The sequence below is a fragment of the Mandrillus leucophaeus genome, unplaced genomic scaffold (genome assembly GCF_000951045.1).
Source record: "Mandrillus leucophaeus isolate KB7577 unplaced genomic scaffold, Mleu.le_1.0 Scaffold588, whole genome shotgun sequence".
NCBI lineage: Eukaryota > Metazoa > Chordata > Mammalia > Primates > Cercopithecidae > Mandrillus > Mandrillus leucophaeus.
The window spans coordinates 1,332,056-1,354,200 of record NW_012106341.1 but is presented as its reverse complement, the minus strand read 5'-3'; positions in this window follow the sequence as shown (position 1 = coordinate 1,354,200).

Below are 22,145 nucleotides of genomic sequence, written 5' to 3'. Positions count from 1 at the left end.
AAAAAAAAAAAAAAAAAAAAAAAAAATTGCACATTAATGTATTTTGTTTTTTGATTTATTTTTTATTCCCTATATTGAAAAAGGATTTGTCCAAATGTTAAGGCCAGCCCAGTGCAACATTTCAAACCTTGAAAGCTGTGCTGGTAATAATACTGGTAATAATATGTGAAGATGGCAATATTAATGGCATGTAGAGGATTGTCTCTATGACTTCAATTCTTCTAAAAATCTTCCAAGAAGGAGCAGAAAGATCTTGTTCATGTACTATTGAATTTGATTTTTTTTTTTGTTCAATGAAAGGCACTTGATAACAGATACATTTTAAAATATGCTGCATAACTTTTAGCACCTTGGTTTTGAAAATCTCAAGGACAGTAAGTGAGTTTGGGGTTGGAGTACCATAAGCCTGGTTTTTACTGGATTCCTGGTTTAATGCCTAGAGGCTTAGGATAATCCCTTATTTGTGGGGAAAAATGCACAGAAGTATTTGTTTCTTCGACTTACGTTAGCAGCTTCTGAGGGTCCCTATTCTAAATAAGACCGTCTTAGATTGCATCAAATAAGCACCTTATAGGACTCAGAATAGGTCATTTTACTCCTGGCGTCTCCTGTAGCCTCCTGTACTCCCACAAGCTTCCTGCTTAACCATCATGAGCTAGGACACCTCCAGATATTTGAAATTTTGGTATAGAGATGCAAAACCCTATTTCATGGTTCAATTTTCTGTAGTGTCTCCATATTCACCTCAGGAGACGGTGACTGGAACATATGCACCAGTAGCATTTATTTAATAAGAACCTCCTTTGGCTCTTATTGCTAAACCCAATGACTAGTTCAAGGCTGGAGAACACTGACACTTAAAAAGAAAAGAGTATATTTCAGTCTTTGATTGAAATTATCCAACGTTTCTGAAAAAGTCAATTTGGATAACAGTTGGTGTTTCACCTCCTAGTGTTAAACCCGTCTTCCCTAGGCTGTCCTTTTGGATCTGTTAATCAAGTTTCCTGTCTTCTCCAGAAAGCAGCTTAATTGTTTATGTTCTGCAGAAACCCCTCACTGAGAAAGATATTTAATTTGTATCTTAATCTAATATTTTTATGCAGTATGGTAAAACACTATTACTTGTTACAGTATATTGTCAGCTTCATTACTAGTCTCCTGATAGAATTTCTTCCTTTGATTTTAATCTGACTTCTATTTTTCTGTTACCTCCGTCACAACTTTCGGGTTATTTTTTTGACCCAAAATACCCTTTTCTGCCAGAGAAAAACATCCTCATCACCATAAGAACTATTGATTGCATGCCTACAGGGTGTATGTCATTGTACCTGGGGTTTTACCAGGTTTCATTAGCTTTCTTTCCTGGTGCAGCGGAATGGCACTCAAACAATAACAAAATACAAAACCAAAAACAAACACAAACCCCACAAATCAACCTGCTTTATGTCATTCCTTCTGTCTGGAAGAAATGAAAACTGGTATTCTAAGGTGTGAACCAGGCACTAAGATGGATCTCAAAAATAGGTGCTTTACTTAGAAATATATTCAAGCCTATAAGTATATTATTAGCATGACCTTGTTTGTTTCTTGCTGGAATAACTTTCTCTTCCATCCGCCCTTTTCCCTTTTTGCCCCCATCTGCCCTTCTGACAGCAACAAAATGAGTGTTAGCAATGTGCTATTATTTGACATCCTTCTTTTTATAAAATTGAATTTCTTTTGATAAATGTCAGGAGGGGACACATATTCTTCAGTAAAATGAGCTGAGCCTAGAACAGATTTGTCACTGCCACCTCACCAGTCATCTCTTTTGCTTCTGACAAATACAGTATGTCCTGAGCTTGTCTGTCCTTGGTGACCTTAAGGAAATGGAAAAGTGATTCCATCCTTTCTGATTTCAGCACGGTGAATTGTCACAGATGGCAAGTTAGAAATGATTAAAGTGTTTACATATTCTTTCCTTGTTGCTGTCCTCTCAGGGCAAATGTATAGAAGGATGGCAGAACAGAACAATATGAAAGACTTTAAGTTAAATAGGACTATTTTGCATTTGGGTTTTGCAATGTTTAATGTTATAAAGATTATTCGTGTTTATTTCACAAATACCTTTTAGTATTCCAATAGAAGGATCAAATTTAGACTAGCTGATCCTTCAACATTGACTCTACCTCTTTGTAAATCATATTAAAACAAAAAAGAATCACATAAAATAACTTTTAACCTTATTTCTGAGAGTGGATCAGTCTTTGTCTAAGAACATGATGTTATTATTATTATTCTAGTGTCAAGGTGGCCCTGAAGAGCTGACGGTATAGGAAGTCAAAGTCAGGAAAGAAGGTAGGAGATTTGAAGTTGTTACCCTCAGAAACACGGGACAATAAAAATGAGTATATTAATGTAGTGCTGCAAGGCATTATCCTATTTTCAGGTAGTTAGTCCTAGAATTAATAGGAAATCGGCTGGGTGCAGTGGCTCATGTCGGTAATCCCAGCACTTTGGGAGGCTGAGGCGGGTGGATAACGAGGTCAGGAGTTCAAGACCAGCCTGTCCAATATGGTGAAACCCCATCTCTACTAAAAAATACAAAAATTAGCCAGGTGTGGTGGCACGTGTCTGTAATCCCAGCTACTGGGGAGGCTGAGGCGTGAGATTCACTCGAACCTGGGAGGAGGAGGTTGCAGTGAGCCGAGATTATGCCACTGCACTGTAGCCTGGGCAACAGAGTAAGAATCTGTTTCCAAAAAAAAAAAAGGAAGAAAGAAGTAATAGGAAATCTTTCTTTCTCAGATCTGCCTGAAACTCTGTTGTTACTGCACCTTATCTTTTTTTTTAACTTTGAACCAGAAGGTTCAGTGTTAGCAATGTAAGAAAGATTTAAATTGGTCTTTACAGAAGGTAAAAATGGATCAATTTACTCCTTTAACAAACTGTTACTAATCTCTGCTGTGTATAGATGCTGTGTTAGGCATGGAATGGGTAGAGAACTTCACAGAAAAGGTTCTCACTCTCATGGGAGTAATTTGCCAGTAATCAAGTAAATGAATTTGTAGATTATTTCTTAGTTCATTTATGTTGCTATAAAGGACTACCTGAGACTGAGTAATTTATAAATAAATTGGCTCATGGTTCTTTAGGCTGTACAAAAAGCTTTGCTCCAGCATCTGTTTCTGATGAAGGCTTCAAGCTGCCTCCACTCATGGTGGAAGGCAAAGGGGAGCTGTCATGTGTAGAGATCATATGGTGAGAGAGGAAGCAAGAGAGAATGCAGGGGAAGGAGCCAGGCTCTTTTTAACAACCAGCTCTCATGGGAGCTAATAGAGTGAAAACTCACTCATTACCAGAGGACAGTACCAAGATATTTGTGAGGGATCCACCCCCATGACCCAAACAGCTTTCATTAGGCCCCACCTCCAACAATGGGGATCAAATTTGAACATGAGATTTGGAGGGTCAAACAAACAAAGCTATAGCAATTATGAAATTGCCACAAGGGAAATACACAGGAAGATATAAAATAAAGTAACAAGGAAGACAAACTTGAATAGCAGTAATGAATGCCAGAGGCATTATTCTATTTAATAATTCAATAACATATATGTGTGTATTGATCATGTATTGAGCACTTACCGTATGTCTAGTGATCTTCTAAGTGCTTTAAATGGACTAATTTATTTAATTATCACAAGAAGTTTTTGAGGAGGGTTGCTATGGACTGAATGTAATCCCTCAAAATTCAAGTGCTAAAACCCTAATTTTAATGTGATGATATTTGAAGAGGGATCCTCTGGAAGGTAATTAGGTCATGAGGGTGGAGCTTTCACTATGGGATTAGTGCCCTTATGAGAAGAGACACCAGAGAGATGATCTTTCTTTCTCTTAGCCATGTGAGGACACAGAAAGAAGGAGGCTGTCTGCAAACCAGAAAGAGAGCCCTCACCATATACTGAATATGCTGGCCCTTTGATCTTGGACTTCCCAGCCACAGAACTATGAGAAATAAATGTTTATTGTTTAAGCCAGTCAGTACATAATATTTTTGTTAGAGCAGCCCAAATTGGCCAAGATAAGGATCTTATTATTATTTCACATTATGATGAAAAAACTAGGGCACAGAGAGGTTTAGTAATTTCATAAGGTCACAAAACAAATAAGCAGTAAAACCAGGATTTATTCCAACTAAACTAGTTCTAGATCTGCATCCTTAACTATTATTGTTATTACAATCCATCCAGTAGTTATTACATAAATTGCTTAAGTGCTGAATATTGTGTCAAGTAATTGAAATACAAATATTAATAAAAATGGTGCATTACTTTTAAGAAGCTCACAGTCTAGCAGGGGAGACAGAATAATAATTAGAATACTGTGAGATAAATGGAATACTAGAAATATGAAGAAATTATATTAGAAGCACTGAGGATACAATACTACCATGCATAGTGTTTATTGTTTTCTTATTTAAAAAAAAAAACTAATAGAGACAGTAATCCATGAGGCAGTTTATAAAGTGCTGCTAAATTTGCTACTAAGGCAAATGGAAATCAAAGTCCTGTTAATGACTCTTTATAAAATTTGTTTGTAGATATTTCTTAGCCCTTATAGGCCAAATTCATTAACCCTCAATGATGCTAGCTTTTTCTTCTATTCCTGCCACACAGGAATAGAATTTGGAATTAAGAGGGAAAGAATTGTGTTCAACTGGTCAATTAAATACTAACTTATACTCTATCTTATGTTATTAACTACTGCTTGGTGAAGTTTTTCTTTTCCCTGCAGTTTCTTTATTCCTTACTTCATTCCTTAATTCTAAATCTTCTTGCCTAACATCCCCATATGAATATTTCCCAAATATCTCACAGTCAATATGTTCTACTCATGGTGGTAATATTGTAGTAGCAGAAAAGTGTGATACCTTTCCTCACTCATTTAAGAGTCATGGCTGACACTCCTATAACAAAAGACAGATTAACAAGTTAAAAGGATAACACATTTATTTAATCAAAGTTTTATGGTCCAGGCGCGGTGGCTCACACTTGTAATCTCAGCACTTTGGGAGGCTGAGGCAGGTGGATCACCTGAGGTTGGGAGTTTGAGACCAGCCTGACCAACATGGAGAAATCTTATCACTACTAAAAATACAAAATTAGCTGGGTGTGGTGGCTCTTACCTGTAATCCCGGCTACTCGGGAGGCTGAGGCAGGAGAATTGCTTGAACCAGGGAGGCAGAGGTTATAGTAAGCCGAGATAGCGCCATTGCACTCCAGCCTGGGCAAAAAAAAGTTTTATGTGACACAGGAGGCTTCAGAAATGAAGACCCAAAGACCAAGGAAAAAACTGTTTTTATGCTTGGATTCTATGAAGAATGAACAGCCATGTAGAAATATTATTGGCCAAAAGGGTATGATAGAATGGTAATAGACTGAAGGGAAAAACTCAGTAACACCTGTCTGTTTAGATTCTTCTTGGTCTCTCCATGTAGTATTCCTTCCCAGAATGGAGCAAGGCCCTTCTGGAATGAGGTTCTTCAAGGGAGAAGGGAGAGAGTTATCTTTCTAAGTTTTATAGCTTGTTTTGTGGGAGAGGGGTTCTAGTTTCTATGACCCACCTTGGGGAAGAGGGATTCTGATTTCTATGACTCACTTGGAGGAGAAAAATGGATGAGAGACAGGAGAGTGAGAGATGGTTAGAGAGACTTGCTTCTGAGGCCCTTCCAATGTTCTTCAGTTCAAAGTACTCAGCATCCCAGGGTGCCATACTTTGGGGTATCATGTTCTGAGCCCTGTCAATATCCTCTCTCAGGCTCTTATGCTTAGATACCTTCCCATCTCCTTCACCCCATAAAATAGATTCTTAGGGCTTCTATAACAAATTAGCATAAACTGAGTGGCTTAAAATATCAGAAATTTATTCTCTCACAGTTCAGGAGGCCAGAAATTAGAAATCAAGGTGTCAGCCAGGCATGGTGGCTCACGCCTGTAATCCCAGCACTTTGGGAGGCTGAGGCGGGCAAATCACAAGGTCAGGAGATCGAGACTATTCTGGCTAACACGGTGAAACCCCATCTCTACTAAAAATACAAAAAATTAGCCAGGCGTGGTAGCGGACGCCTGTAGTCCCAGCTAGTCAGGAGGCTGAGACAGGAGAATGGCGTGAACCTGGGAGGCGGAACTTGCAGTGAGCTGAGATGGTGTCACTGCACTCCAGCCTGGGTGACAGAATGAGACTCCATCTCAAAAAGAAAAAAAAAAAAAAAAAAGAAAGAAATCAAGGTGTCACCAGAGCCACACTCCTTCCAAAGATTCTAGGATCCTTCCTTGCCTCTTCCAGCTTCTGATGACTTCTGACATTTCTTGGTTTGTGACAGCATAACTCCAATCTCTGCCTTCATTTTCACATAGCCTTCTTAACTTTGTCTCTTACGACAATGTCCCTCGTCCATTCCTCCATTCTCTCTCTCTCTCTTTTTTTTTTGGAGATGGTGTCTCACTTTGGTACCCAGGCTGGAGTGCAGTGGTGTGATCTCAGCTCACTGCAACTTCTGCCTCCCAGGTTCAAGTGATCCTCTCCTCTCAGCTTCCTGAGTAGCTGGGACAACAGGTATGGGTCACCACACCCAACTAATTTTGATATTTTTCTTAGAGATGGAGTTTCGCCATGTTGCCCATGCTGGTCTCAAACTCTTGGGCGCAAGGAATTCACCTGCCGTGGCCTCCCAAAGTGCTGGGATTACAGGTGTGAGACATCACGCCTGGCCTCCTCCTCTATTCTCATTAAAAGACTTGAACAAACATTAGTATAGTTTATGACAGCTCAAGTTCCCATCCTTAGTATCACCACTCCAGTCTCTTTAAGTTCCTGCTTGGGAAAGCTCAAGGCTGCCCAAAAAACTTATTGTTTGTTCCGGCCAACACCTGAAGATAGGGCCCCTGTCTTCTTGTCTCTATGGGAGGGTAGGAGCCTAACTTTGACCATACCAGTTAGCAATCTCAGATGATTTCACATGGGCCAACTCACTGCTATGGTTTAGATGTGTCCCCCAAAGTGCATGTGTTGGAAACTTAATCCCAATATGACAGTTTTGGGAGTTGGGGCCATATGGGGGTTATTTAGGTCATGGATACTCCACCTTCACCAATGGAATGATGTTGATTATTTAAATGGCCTGAAGTTGTGCATAAACTCTCTTGCTTTCTTTCACCATATGTTTTCTACTATGTTATCATTCAGCATGAAGGCCCTTGCCAGATGCTGGCACCATGCTCTTGGACTTCTCATCCTTCAGAACCATAAGCTAAATAAATTTCTTTTCTTTATAAATTACCTGGTCGATGATATTTTGTTATAGCAACACAAAACAGACTAAGACAGTCGCCTTCTCACTTTTTGCAAATTTACACTCCCTGACTCTGCTCCCCACTGTTCCCCTTTGCTATTCTCTCATTCTCTCTCTAAAACAAATCAAAGTTGAGTTCAGTTTATACTGGATTCTCTTCCCTTTTGCAATAGTTAATTACTAATTAAAACCTGTCTTTAGGCAAGGCACGGTGGCTTGCGCCTGTAATCCCAGCACTTTGGGAGGCCGAGGTGGGTGAATCACCCAAGGTCAGGAGTTCAAGACCAGCCAGCCTGACCAACACGGTGAAACCCCATCTCTACTAAAAATACAAAATTAGCCAGGCATGGTGGAGCATGCCTATAATCCCAGCTACGTGGGAGGCTGAGGCAGGAGAATCACTTGAACCTGGGAGGCACAGGTTCCAGTGAGCCGAGATTGCACCATTGCACTCCAGCCTGGACAACAAGAGCAAAATTCTGTCTCAAAAAAAAGACAAAACAACAACAGCAACAACAACACCCTGTATTTATCACTTTAACTAGTATCTGTCTCTGTTTATCTTTGGTAATTATAAGACAGTCTTTTTGAATTTATGGTCCATCCTAATTCACTATGATCTCATCACAATCCTTACTTTATTTATATCTGCAACACACATTTTTAAATAATGTAATGTTCCAATGTTCTGGGTGGACAGGAATTTTGGAAGGAAACTATTCAACCCACTGCACTCCGATATCCAATTAGTTACTGTAGCAAACTGTATTAATTGTTCACCTAATATCCAATGCCCATGTACTCCATGCTAATAATGCTTTTTCAAAAGGACAATGTGATCAGCCCATAGTTATGGACCATGATCAGTCTCAGGTGATCAAGACACTTCTATTCCCCACCTGCCTAGCCTCTAGCTAGAGGCTGCCATGTGACTCAGCTCCAGCCAATCACTCACCTAAAGTAGGCTGTGGAGGAAGGAGATGGTTGTTCAACAACATGAGAGAAAAACCAAGAGAGCTGACAAATGATGTCACTGATATTGTCAGGCTTCTGCACCAACACCAGCAGCCACCTACCTGCATCTACTTGAATAAAGTAAGCCTCTGTGTGTTCAACTCTGTTCAAAAGAAATTTTGTTTCTTGCATCCAAATGGATTTCTAACTGATTTATTCACCAAGCTCAATTAATTTTTTCAAAATGTCTCATATTTATTGTTTCCTTTCCAGTCAATCAAATCTTCATCATTTCTTGCTAGACAATTAAAACATCCTAATTAGCTTCCCTGCCTCATTCCAGTCTCATTTGCTCCCTGTGGGCCCACCAGAGTAATTGTTCTGAAACACAAACCATGCCCTCTGTTCAAAAACTTTCCTCAGCTCTCAGTCACTTAGAGAATAAATTCTAAATTTGTTAGTACTAATGATCTGGCCTCAATAACTTTTTCTAGTCTAATTTACTTCACTATCCCTTATGCACTCTATAATTTGCACTCCAAAATTACACTCCTAGATAGACCCTGTATTTGCACATCTTAGCCTGTCTCCTCAGTCTGGAAGAATTTGTGGGAATCCTATTTATTCTTCAGAACCCAGCCAAATCAGTTCTCCTCCAGGAAGGTTCATCCAGTCAGAATTAATCCTTGAACTCTGATACTTTGTTGTTTGTTGCTCTAGTTCAGGCAGTCCTAGGCTTTAGAATGCTTGACTTGCAAACAACTGGCACCTCCATCCAGTGTACATGTACACATAACAATTTTCTGTCCTATGCTGAATCTAGACTTTCATCCTTCACCAATAACCAAGTATTTCACAGCATCACGGGGTGCTTCTGCCTGATGGCCAGCTGGTTGATCTTGGCAGTTATATCATTTATATTCCTTTGTAATGCCTGTGCAATTACTTAAATATTCTAACGCATTTTACCTAATATTTTAGACACATGAAAATGATACTACTAATGAAAATATAACTGAGACCAATATTAAAATCATGAAATAGGCTCAAATTTGCTATATCTTTAGCTTTACTTAAATTGTTCTACTGTGTTTAATTTTGAAGACATAGGACAAAATTAAGAATATATGTAGGGCTGTGTATGGTGGCTCACACCTGTAATCCCAGCCCTTTGGGAGGCCGAGGTGGGTGGACCACCTGAGGTTGGGAGTTCGAGACCAGCCTGGTCAACATGGCAAAACCCCATCTCTGCTGAAAATACAAAAATTAGCCATATGTGGTGGTGCACATCTGTAATTCCAGCTACTTGGGAGGCTGAGGCAAGAGAATCCACAGGGGAGGTAGAGGTTGCCATGAGCCAAGATCATGCCACTGCACTCCAGCCTGGACAACAGAGTGAGACTCCATCTCAAAAAAAAAAAAAAAAAAAAAAAGAATATATGGAGGATGCAGGAATACAGATGCTCATACAATGTGGGATATGTTCCAATAAATCATCAACAGTTGAAAATATTGTAAGGCAATAATGCATTATTATATCTAACCTACCAAACATCGTAACGTAGCCCACCCTACCTTAAATATGCGCAGAACACTTACTTTATCTTACAGTTGGGCAAAATCATCTAACACAAAGCCTGTTTTATAATACAGGATTGAATGTCTCACATAATTTATTGAATACTGTATACTAAAAGTGAAAAACAGAATGGTTGTATGGGTACAACAGTATTTCTACTGAATGCGTCTCACTTTTACATCATAATAATGTCGAAAAATCATAAGTCAAACCATCGTAAGTCAGGGATTGTCTGCATATTATTGTAGCTTGGGACTTAAAGTGTAAGTTTAGCAATGGGAAAAATAAAGACATGTTTAAAATTATGGAGTAAGAATTAGCATCAAAAATTTGCAATTATTCAAAGGCAGAGAGAAAATCACAAGTCCTTAAAGCGATTGATTGGATACAATTTGGTAGGAGTTCTTTTATCAAGAAAAGGATAAGGACTAGCATTCTATGTTTCTTCTTATTAAAAATGCTCACAAGTTACATATCACAGTCAGCATCACAGTTTTCTGCAAAATCTCCATTAGCAAATCTTTCTCCCCAAAGTGAGAATTTCCCCTTTTCCAGAATACTAAATGCTATCTAAAGGAGAAAAAGAATGGTAAATTGAGGTGAGAAATTATAATGCTTTATTGTCTCTAATGTTTAATCTACATTTTAAAATTTTTAAATGCTTTTAAAAATCATACACACATTCTAGAACACATAGGGATAAAACAAAATATGCATTTATACCATAATTACAGATTGTATAATACATTTAGCACAGTATAAAAAGAATCCCCCACATAGCTCAACTTCTATAGCCACAGTACAAAGGGAGACGTTAATTAATTGGACTCCGAGAGACAAAGAATTCTTGATCAAATAAGCTTAGGAATGCCGCTTACTAAATCCAGTCTTGTAGGTTCAAAAAATACATTAGCATTTTAAAGGTTATGGGAAGGCTTCACAGTTAAAAAAATCCATTTAACTTTGTTTAATAATTAAACACTCATTTATTTGCAAAGAGGAAAAATGTTTTTCCCTTCAGCACACCTATGAACAACCCATCCCAACAAAAAGAAACAAAACCATAAAAAAAGAAACGGCTTTCCTTAAATCTCAATTTAGGAAGAGCTAAATGATGGATTTCAGAGATAAAAAGATCTTATTATTTTGAATTGTTTTGCTGTGCCTAGTACAGTGTCTAGCAAAAAAAAAAAAAAAAACGCTCTTAATAAATACTTATTAATTAAATAATATAATGAGAGAAAATTGAAATGGAAACTAGTTTGGAGTGCTTGTGTCACAGGCGTGTGACCCAGAGCAACTCCATCTTGAATAGGAGCTGGGTAAAATAAGGCTGAAACATACTGGGCTGCATTCCCAGATGGCTAAGGCATTCTAAGTCACAGGATGAGACAGGAGGACAGCACAGGATTGAGGTCATAAAACCTTGCTGATAACACAGGTTGCAGTAAAGAAGCCGGCTAAAACCCACCAAAAGCAAGATAGTGACGAGAGTGACCTCTGGTTGTCCTCATCAGCACCATGACAGTTTACAAATCCCATGGCAACATTTGGAAGTCACCCTGTATGGTCTAAAAAAGAGAGGCATGAATAATCTACCCTTTGTTTAGCATATCATCAAGAAATAACCATAAAAATGGGCAACCAACAGCCCTGGGGGATGCTCTGTCTATGGAGTAGCCATTCTTTTATTCCTCTACTTTCTTAATAAACTTGCTTTCGCTTTATGGACTTGCCCTGAATTATTTCTTGCCCAAGATCCAAGAACCCTCTCTTGGCGTCTGGATCAGGATCCCTTTCCCGTAATACTTGGAGCTCTGAAAAAGTTTTAAAACATTCTTGACTTCCAACCAATGATTTTTTCCCCATTGTGGTAGCATATACATAACATGAAATTTATCATTTTAACCTTTTTTAAGTGTACAATTCAGTGGCATTACATACACTCATATCGTTGTGCAACCATTACCACCCTCTATTTCCAAAACTCTTTCATCATCCCAGACAGAAACACTATGCCCATTAATCAATAACTCCCTATCCCTATTCCTCTCAGTCCTTGAAAACTTCTATTCTACTTTCTGTCTCTATGATTTTGACTATTTTAGGTACTTCATATAAGTGAAATTACACAATATTTGTCCTTTTGAGTCTGGCTTATTTCACTTAACACAATGTTTTCAAGGTTCTTCCTTGTTGTAGCATGTATCAGAATTTCATTCCTTTTTATGACTGAATAATATTTAATTATATGTATATGCCACATTTCATTTATCCGTTCATTTGCTGATGGACATTTGGGTTGTTTCTACCTGTTGGCTATTGCGATATAGGGAAATAGAAGTATTTCCTCACTCGTCCCAGGTTCATGGCTGAAATGCAGATCAACAAGAAAAAAGCATATGAATTTATTCAACATATGTTTTGTGCGACATGGGAGCCTACATAAGGCAATGAAGACCCAAAGAAGCAGATTAAGCATGTGTACTTTTATGCCACGTTTGATGAATAAATGGATAGACGTGGAGAAATAGACTTGGACATAGGGGGCATAATCTACCAGTAATGAATTTGCGGAAACTTAGCAAGGCTTGTCTGTTCAGATTCTTGGTGTCTCTGTGTCTTTGGCTGCTTTATCCAGGTATTAGAGAGGGCACCTCTCACATGAGGGTCCTATGGCTTGCTTCAAGGGAAGGTCAGAAAATCCTTCCTAAGTTTTATGACTTGCTTCAGGAAAGAAGGGTGGAGTAAAGTGAGGGTGACCTTCCTGATTCTGCTGTTTTCTCAGATTCTTTCAGCTTAAATAAGTATGTTGGGGTAGAGTGTCTTAAATTCTATCAGTGAATAATGCTGCTATGAACGTTGCTGTACAAACATCTGTTTGAGCCCCTACTTTTAATTATTTTAGGTATATACCTAGAAGTAGAATGCTAGATCATGTGGTAATTCTATGTTTAACTTTTTGAGGAGCTGCCATACTGTTTTCCATAGCGGCTGCACTATTTTACAGTCTTACCGCAATATGTGATGGTTCCAATTTTTCTACATCCTTATTGCTATGATTTAAATGTTTTTGTCCACTCCAAAACTCACGTTGAGACTTAATCTCCAATGCAACATGTTGGGAGATAGGGCATAATGGGAGGTGTTTAAGTCATGAGGCTCCACCCTTATGAATGGATTAATGCTGCTATAAAACAGGCCCAGGAGTGGGTTCTCTCCCTCTCCTGCCTGTTTGTCAGTTGAGGAAACTACATTTCTCCTCTCCAGAGAACTCAGCATTCCAGCCACTATCTTGGAAGCAGAGAGATCAGTTCCTAACTTGCCAGTCCCTTGATCATGAACTGCTCAATCTCCAGAACTGTGAGAGAATAAATTGCTGTTCTTTATAAATCCAGTCGGTGGCATTTTGTTACAGCAGCACAAAATGAAGTAAGACACTCACTAATGCCTAGTGTGTTCAATTTTTTAAGAAACAATAGCCATTCTAATGGATGTAAAGTAGTGTCTTATTGTGATTTTGATTTGCATTTCCCTAATAACCAGTGATGCTGAACATCTTTCTATGTGCTTATTAGCCATTATTATATTTTCTTTGTTTATTTTTGAATCTCTATAAATGATTTAAAAATTCTATATGACATTTTAATATACAAGTTGCCACATTTTAAAATTCCACTGATCTTTAGTCGCACAGGGACTTTGTTTGGAAGAGAAGGTTATTCCTTGATTCTCAGTTCTAGGATTTTCAGTGGAGAGCAATTGACTTTTAATTTATTTTTTATGATCTCCTAACAGTAAAGAGGATTCAGGACCTTCTGATTTGTCAATGCACAGGACAGAGCTGACATAGAAATTCTTACCACTTAAATACACAGAAATGCTAATATTACTAGTTCATTCAATCAATGATTTTTTTAATTCCAAACAAGATCAGGGAAATTTTTTTCTTTGGCTTGTTAGCTATCATCTGAACATATAAAATGTCATTAATTATATAACACTACTTTTAAATACAATTTTGGCAGACAAATGGGAGGATATATTAAAAAACCATTAATTTTTCCTTTTTTTCAGTTTCCATCTGACCTTATATATCATGATTAACAGGTTTATTTGAAGGATGTGACAAAAAAATAAAAAAAAAAATTTGATGATTTTCCAGGATTATCTTTTTTCTCAGAGTCTCACATAATGTGTTTTTTAAAAATTGTAAAATGTTTCAACCATTGTAAATTTTCATTTAATCAGCACTTCCCCCAGTTTTTCTCCTTGATGTCCTTCTAGAAACTTTGTCAGGAAAAATTGTGAAGAATTTTGAATAGGCACAATTCTGGGTGTTCTGGAATGTCTGACATTGCCTGACTTACTCTCCAAGGTAGGGTTATCTGATTCTGTTGGAACCTGTGCTTTGGACTGCCCTTGACAGAGCTATTTTACAACTCAGGAAGTTGTAAAAATTGACTGACAGTAAAATGTAAATTATTCTTTTCTGTAGACATGCTAATGAATTTTATCATAGAGATACAATTGATTTCCTCTCTATAGAAAAGATGATTCCAAACATTACAATTTAGTACCTATAGGATCTATTATTTTGCACATATTAGCACACTTACTTTAACATTTCTGCTTGCCTACGTATGACTGTTTCTATTCTTTTTTGAATAGGTTGTAATATCTTATAGGGTCCTTCATTAATTAATGAGTTAAATAAAATTTTTCACATATGCTCATTTAATATTTGTATTTTGCCATTTTGGAAATCATCTTTTGACAAGTTTATTATCCTTGATAGTTACTAAGTACTAGTTTTCTCATCAGCTTAGGTAAACCTATAATATAAATAAAAGTTTACCTTTGAACAAATTAAATTTTTTCCAAATAGCAAGAAAGTCAACATTTACTAGGTTTTTCCTGCTTGCTTATTAATAAAATATATGCTGATTAATTTTAAAAAGCATTATTTAATGTTCCCTTACTTCCTGTCTCCCCTCTAGATTCTAATTGTCTGTTGCTTATTCAATCTAGGGCTCATTTCCTTTTTGACAAGATTACTAGGCTGATAGATAAAGGAAATGTTATAGACACAGTACATCTGGACTTAAATATTGTATTTAGCCTCTGTCGGATAGTTTTCTGTATAATAGGATAAGTGACAACTGGGTAAAACTGCAAATAATTCTGGCCCTGCCTGGTTGAGCATTTTATTAACGACTGTTATGCCTATTGTGGGGCTGACTTAGATTAATTTTTGTTGAACACATTCTGTTTGTCAGGCACTTTTACTATATCATCTAATTTATGAATATTATCTTTATCCTGCATGTACTCAAGGACCAAATTAAGATAAGTGATTAAAAATTATAGAGAAAATCATTTCACTGAACATAAGAGTAACTTCTTAGCAGTTAGAACTCTCTGAAAATGGAATAGTAAATTTCATGAAACAGAAAATAACAGAATGGTTGAGAACATAAGGTTTAGTGTCGGGTAGATCTGCGTTTGTGTGCTCCAGGTTCACCATACAGTAGCTTCTTGAGCTTGGGGAAATTCCTTCTTTATTTCCTTATCTGCGAAATTAGGATATTAGTAGTACCTACTTCATAGTGTTTTCGTGAGTAGTAAAGGAGATAACATTTTAAAGTGCTTTTAGCACATAATAAGCCTTCAACAAGTGACAAGTAAAAAAAAAAAACTAGTATTAGTATTATTTTGTTTGTGGTTTATGGAGAATGAGAAACAACACATGGAACAGAATCACCCCAGATGAGCTCAGCCAACCCTTAGCTAATCTGTAGATGCGTGAACAATAATAAATGTTTTAAGCCACTGAGTTTTGGGAATGGCTTGTTATACAGCAACAGCTTATCAATACCTCACGGTCCCTTTCACCTCTAAAATTCATAATTTTGTGGGATATGCTATACATATTGCCTCTTATTTGAAAGGTGAATTACAGGTGCTTCTCGACCATGAAGTAAAGAGTAAAATGTATCTGTTTCTCATCACTGATGCTTGCCTGAGTTTCTACTTACTAGAGAATTGCTGTCTCAAGAAGCAATATATGATTACTAATCATCTTTCTCAATTCTTCTACAATTCTTTCACATATTATCTCTCAGAAGGATAGATGTTGTCTGGCTTGTTACTACAAAAAAGTCCAAGTCCACGTCGCAATTATAAAATGACTTATCAATTAATTTAAAAAGCACTGCTTGGTGTTTTCAAGGTATTAAAATGTATATTCTTAAGCATTTAAACATTAATCTTTTATGAACTGTTCCTGACATTGCTAATGGATGAGTAGGAGAAACAGAGTTCTAATAGCCTCATTCATGTCTTCAGAAGTCTAGGAGTCCTCAGTTTATTTAAAATTCTGGTTAATTTTAGTTACTCATGCTCAAGGATACTCTCTGAGCCTCATGTCCGATTTACTTTCAGTTTTTGAATTTACTCTTAGTTGTGTACAAGAAATACAATTAGCAATTCTTATTTATTTGGGACTAATTATCCAAATTACTATTTCCCTTTCTATTTTGCTTAGTTTCAAAGCTCCTTTACATAAATTAAACAGGTCTATAAAAGGAGGTAAAAACTCAACTCACACAGGTTTATTTTATTATGTCGTGAAAAGTATTAAAATGTTTTTGATATCACTTTCAATTAACTATGAATTTTATCACTAATTCATTCCTCTGCCCCATCTTAGCATAGTAGTGTTTAAGGTATGTTTACAAAGTTTAAGGCAATAGTAAGGTTTAATTAGGTAATCAGCTATTTTGAAAGAACAAGTTTATTTAATTGAATTAAGCCTTTTCTTTTTTGAAATTGGTTTTTAAGTTTGGTGAAATAGCAAATTATTGAGATTGTGAAGGGCTTATGTTGGCCTTTCTATAATAACCTTAGGTCTCCCCATTCCTTATTAATTCACAAGTTAAAATTAATTATTGGGACAAAGGAATAAATCCTACATTGAGTAGTGAGATGTGCAGATTCTTCTTAAAGTTCTGATATTCAGCTCTTCTATGGTCTTGGACAACTTTTCCAATATCAATGCAAAAAGACACTTTTTGGGATGTCCACTGATTCTATCTTCTCTGGGAACTGTTCTTCCTGTTCACAGGGGTAGACCTCTTACAATCAGGTTTGCTCTACTAGGCCCTTACCCACTGGTTTAGTTGATTGGAATATAGGCAAGTTCTTAGTTGTAAACAACATGAAATCACTCTGGTATACTTAAGAAAAAAAAAATTATTAGAAGAGTTTGGGAACATTCACAGAATCAATGAGAAGAACTGAAGATTGGGCTTGGAAAAAAATGAGCAATAATTAAGGGAGGCCATAACTCAGGACATCTAAAATCATGCTGCAGAAGAACCTGGTTAGGACATGACTGCTGTCTTTGCCAAGCAGTCACCACTGTATCATCAGATGCTGGAAGCCGCTACTGCCACCAGAACCAGAAGCCACTGCCATTGGTGCCACAGCCATAGAAAAATTCCAAATTGTGTGTATCACCTGATAAAGTTCCAAGGAACCAAAAGGTGGGGAGTTGAAACATCTGCTCACCTAACTGAAGATTCTCTATAAGTAGAAAGATGTTTTGATATTGAACACACACCACTGATGAAGGTTCATTATAAGGGCAAACAGCTCAACTAGATTTTCTCCCTGGACATACCTGAAAAAAAAATAATAATGGTTTTAGCATACCATCCTTGGTTTCTCAAAGAAAAGAGATATGAAGTTGGAAGCTGCCGAGTGACCATGATCTTACCTGGCATATGGACAGAGAAACAGAGAAAGTCTAACTTCAGAGAAAAAATAAACAAACAAACAAACAAACAAATAAATAAATAAATAAAGCAAACATGCAGAGAGAAGAAGATATGAGAGATGAAGAAAGAGCTGGTAACTTTTCCATCTCTTTCTTAGGCCTGACTGCCCTTCTGAATTCTTAAATTATTTTCTTGCTTGGGCTGGCTCAATATACTTTCTGTTGCATACAGCTTAGGGCAACAGAGAATCTTATTTAATATACAAAGTGATATCTGTGATAGGGTTCGGAGTAAGAGATTCTCAATCAGGAAAGATAAAATGGGTGAAGTCAAGGCAGGTGTCAGATTGGGAGGGGCCTCACACTCCCACCTACTACCTCAGTCTTAGGATAGAAACTTATCAGTCTTTCTGCAATATTGAAGTAAATAGGGAAAACTGCTCATTATATCTTACAACTCAGATCATTGTCTACCAAGCCATGAGGGGCCTTGGTAGAAAATATTAGTATATATCTATTTTTTGTAGCTGTCAGTATAAGGTGCAGAAGAAAAAAACCAAGTTAGATTTGCTTGACTGGAAGCACAGAGAGAAAATCTGAGCTTCTAAACAGATTGCTGGGTGGGTGCAGTGGCTCACGCCTGTAATCCCAGCACTTTGGGAGGCCAAGGCAGGCAGATCACTTGAGGTCAGGAGTTCAAGACGAGCCTGGCCAACATGGAGAAAGTTTGTCTGTCTAAAAATACAAAAATTAGCTGGGCATGGTGGCAGGCACCTGTAATTCCAGCTACTCGAGAGGCTGAGGAAGGGAGAATTGCTTGAACCTGGGAGGCAGAGGTTGTTGTGAGCCAAGATCACACCACCAAGATCACTACTCCAGTGAGTACAGCAAGACTCTGTCTCAATCAATCAATCGATCAATCAATCGATTGCTGAGGTATCAATGAAGAAATAAATCAAGGAAATGTGAATTGCAGTAGTCGAGTCCTGAGTTGACTCCCCTTTTTGTAGTTAAGATAAATAAATGTCTTGACCAGCAAGTGCAAGATCCTGGAAAGAGGAATGGGAATATCCTGGAAGAAGCAGAAGAGTGGGGAAAGACTGACCATACTTCTTCCTCCCACCCCCATCCTTCCACAGTACCTCTCACTAGCTAAAATAGGAGAATAGGGACAGTATTTCCATAGTTGATAAGAGAGGAAGGAGTTCTGTTATTCTAACTACCTCATATCAGGCCATAGTTTTTTTGTTGCTGTTGTTTTAGAGATGGGGGTCTCGCTATGTTGCCTAGGATAGTCTTGATCTCCTGGGCTCAAGAGATCCTCCCACCTTGGCCTTCTAAAATGCTGGGATTACAGGCATGAGCCGCTGCTACCAGCCAGGCTGTAGTTTTTTTATTTTTATTTTTATGTTTTTGAGACAGAGTCTTTCCCTGTTACCCAGGCTGGAGTGCAATGATGCGATCTCAGCTCACTGCAACCTCCACCTCCCAGGTTCAAAGGATTCTCCTGCCTCAGCCTCCTGAGTGGCTGGGATTACAGTCCTCTGCTAGCACGCCCAGCTAATTCTATAGTTTTTAATTCATGTAGTAAAGAGCCATATGGATGGTGAAACCTTCAGACTTACTTCAAAAACAAACAAAACAGAACATAGGCCTGAGCAGAGGGAACAAGCCCTGGCTATTCAATTCAGAGCATGACCTAACAAGATTTGTGGTGCTGGATTTTAGCAAATGGAGTCCAAAATGGATGTGACAGTCAGCCGGAAAGGTTTTATAAGAATGAAAATGTCAGTGAAAAATACTAAATCTGGTGAAAGGGGACCATAGTCGACTCATACCAGAAGAGTCAATTCTTAGGAAATTTTCAGACACAATCCAAAGAAGGAATAACACAAACTGAAAGTTCACTATAGGGTCAAGAAACTCACCAAAGGAGTGAGTCAAAATTATGCCCAAATAAGTCACTTGCTCTTTCAAGCTTTTCAAACTGCCACTGTCCAGCAGATTAATCACAGACCAGTGATCACTATATGGAGCCTTCTTTCTGTCACTATTTCTCTATATAGCCATTTCCCCAAGTATTGTATATTAGATATATTGAGAGTGGTTAAGTTTGTAATTTAATCTCTACATTTTAAGAAAATGAGAACGAAATTAAAACTGGATTTGGGGAGGAAATGGACCTCACCCAGAAATTTTACACAGGAAGAGCAGTGACCCAAGGCAACATCACTTTCGAATGTAATGGATTATCCACTCATTACCTGGGTAGTCCTCCATTGTGGAGCATGTGTGAATGAGTGTGTGTGTACTGGTGTGTACTTGCATTTGAACCTGAGGTAGCTGGATATTATGAGTCAAGAATAACTTTATAATGTAAAGGAAGAAGTGTATGCGTTCTGAGTGTACTTATTCATGTATCTGTCTAGCCAACTTTTAACAAAAATTGCTTGTCCTATCTGTAATGGTTGTCCCCTGGTCATGCTATTTATGCATCGAGAGACTCTCCTAAAACCATAATTGATTGGACGTAGATGAATATCTGGTTCAAAGCAGGCCAATTAGCTTCCCTATCTTCAGAAATAAGAATTGGTAATTGTAGGAAGGCTATTCTCTTCCCACCTGCACATTCCAACCTTAGGCCATCGTATAAAATATCTTTGAAAATGTTACAAGGAAAGTTTCTGCCCTTCTCTCCATTTTTCAGCAACTCAACCCCGAGGGAGTTGGTGGAGTGACTTAGTCAATTAGTAAGTTTGAGTAAAGGGTCATTGCACATGTCTGACCAGATCCTTTATTCTCCTTTTGCATGTGTGCAAGTGGAATGTGCTCACCTCCTGGATGTCTTCCCCATCTGATAAGCTCGCCAGGTGAGGCCGCCAGGTCAGACCATCTCCTGAGATGCAATCTGGATATCTGCCTGGACTGGCTGAGTTCAATTCAAAGGAAAGTTGCAGAAAAGTACATTTTGGCCTCAAGTTCAAGCCACATTATCCCATCCAGCTTTACTGTGGCAATTTCTCAATTGGCTTAGCATTCAGAAGGGAGAATAATGTGATTAATTGACTGCATAAAGTCCAGAATAATTTAGGCACCCAATCACTCTGGACTGGTCCCTTGAATGATAGAGATGTAAATTGGGGATCTGTGGAATAAATATCTCCTACCCATCATGTGGTTGGGAAGCATAGAAAATACATCTGCAGAAATAGAGAACAAAGCAGTTGTTCAGAGAGAAACAGGGTGAAGACACAAAGATAGAGAGTTATGGCCTCAGTCCCAGCCTGGAGCCAGCTGCATTATACTGGCCTTAGGTTCTGTGAAATATCATTTATTCTTATACTGTATTTTGTTTTTGCTCAGGCTAGCTCAAATTGCTGTATAATTTACAAAGAATCCTAACTAATATACCCTCTGAACTTTACTATTTTCATTCATACATAGCCATTTAAATACATTTTCTATGTGTCTCACTTGGAGAACAAAATGAGATGATACACACCAAAAAAAAAAAGAAAAAAAAAAAGAAAATCACAAACTCTGAGTCTTTTTGATAATATCCCCAATAAATGGTTTTCCAGCCTTTTACCTTGACAGGAAATCACTATTGCTTGAGGGAGTCTGTTCTGTTTTCAGAATTCTCTAGTTGCTAGAAAGTGGATATATATAGTAAGTCGAAATTTTCTTTCCTGTAACTTCATCTCATTTATCCTAATTCTTTCCTGTTGGGTCACACAGAACAAATGCAGTCTCTCTTGTTCAGGACAGCTCTCAAAGTTTATGAAGACAGCTATTAAATTCTCACCTAAGTCTTGTCTTTTATAGACTACATTTTTAGGCCGTTTAGGTATAGGTCATGATTTCACTGCATGACTGTGCCTGTAATAACCAAGTAAGTCTGGACATATAAATTGGAGAAATAAAAACAATTTTGATTAAGTCTTGATCACTGAAAAAGAAAAAGAAGTCTTTGTTAATAAGGTAATTGGGATGGTATTTGCCTTTTATAGTGTTTCTAAATCACTGACAAATATCTTCAGATTCAGGTTAAAAAAATACAAATTCCTGGGAATTCTCAAAACAGAATTCATCCTATTTTTTTTTGTGTGTGTGATATTTATATGTTTTTAATTTTTTTTTTTTTTAAAGACAGAGTCTTGCTCTGTTGCCCAGGCTGGAGCGCAGTGGCACGATCTTGCCTCACTGCAACCTCCCCCTCCCAAGTTCAAGGGATTCTCCAGCCTCAGCCTCCTGGGTAGCTGGGATTACAAACACGCACCACCACGCCTAGCTAATTTTTGTATTTTTAGTAGACACAGGGTTTCACCATGTTGGCCAGGCTGGTCTCAAACTCCTGACCTCAGGTGATCCACCCACCTCTGTCTCCCAAAGTGCTGGGATGACAGACATGACCCACCACGCCGAGCCTGTGTTTTTAAATTTTGATAAGTGACCACAATGATAAAGTGGTGTGTCATTTTTTGAGGATAGAATTATGC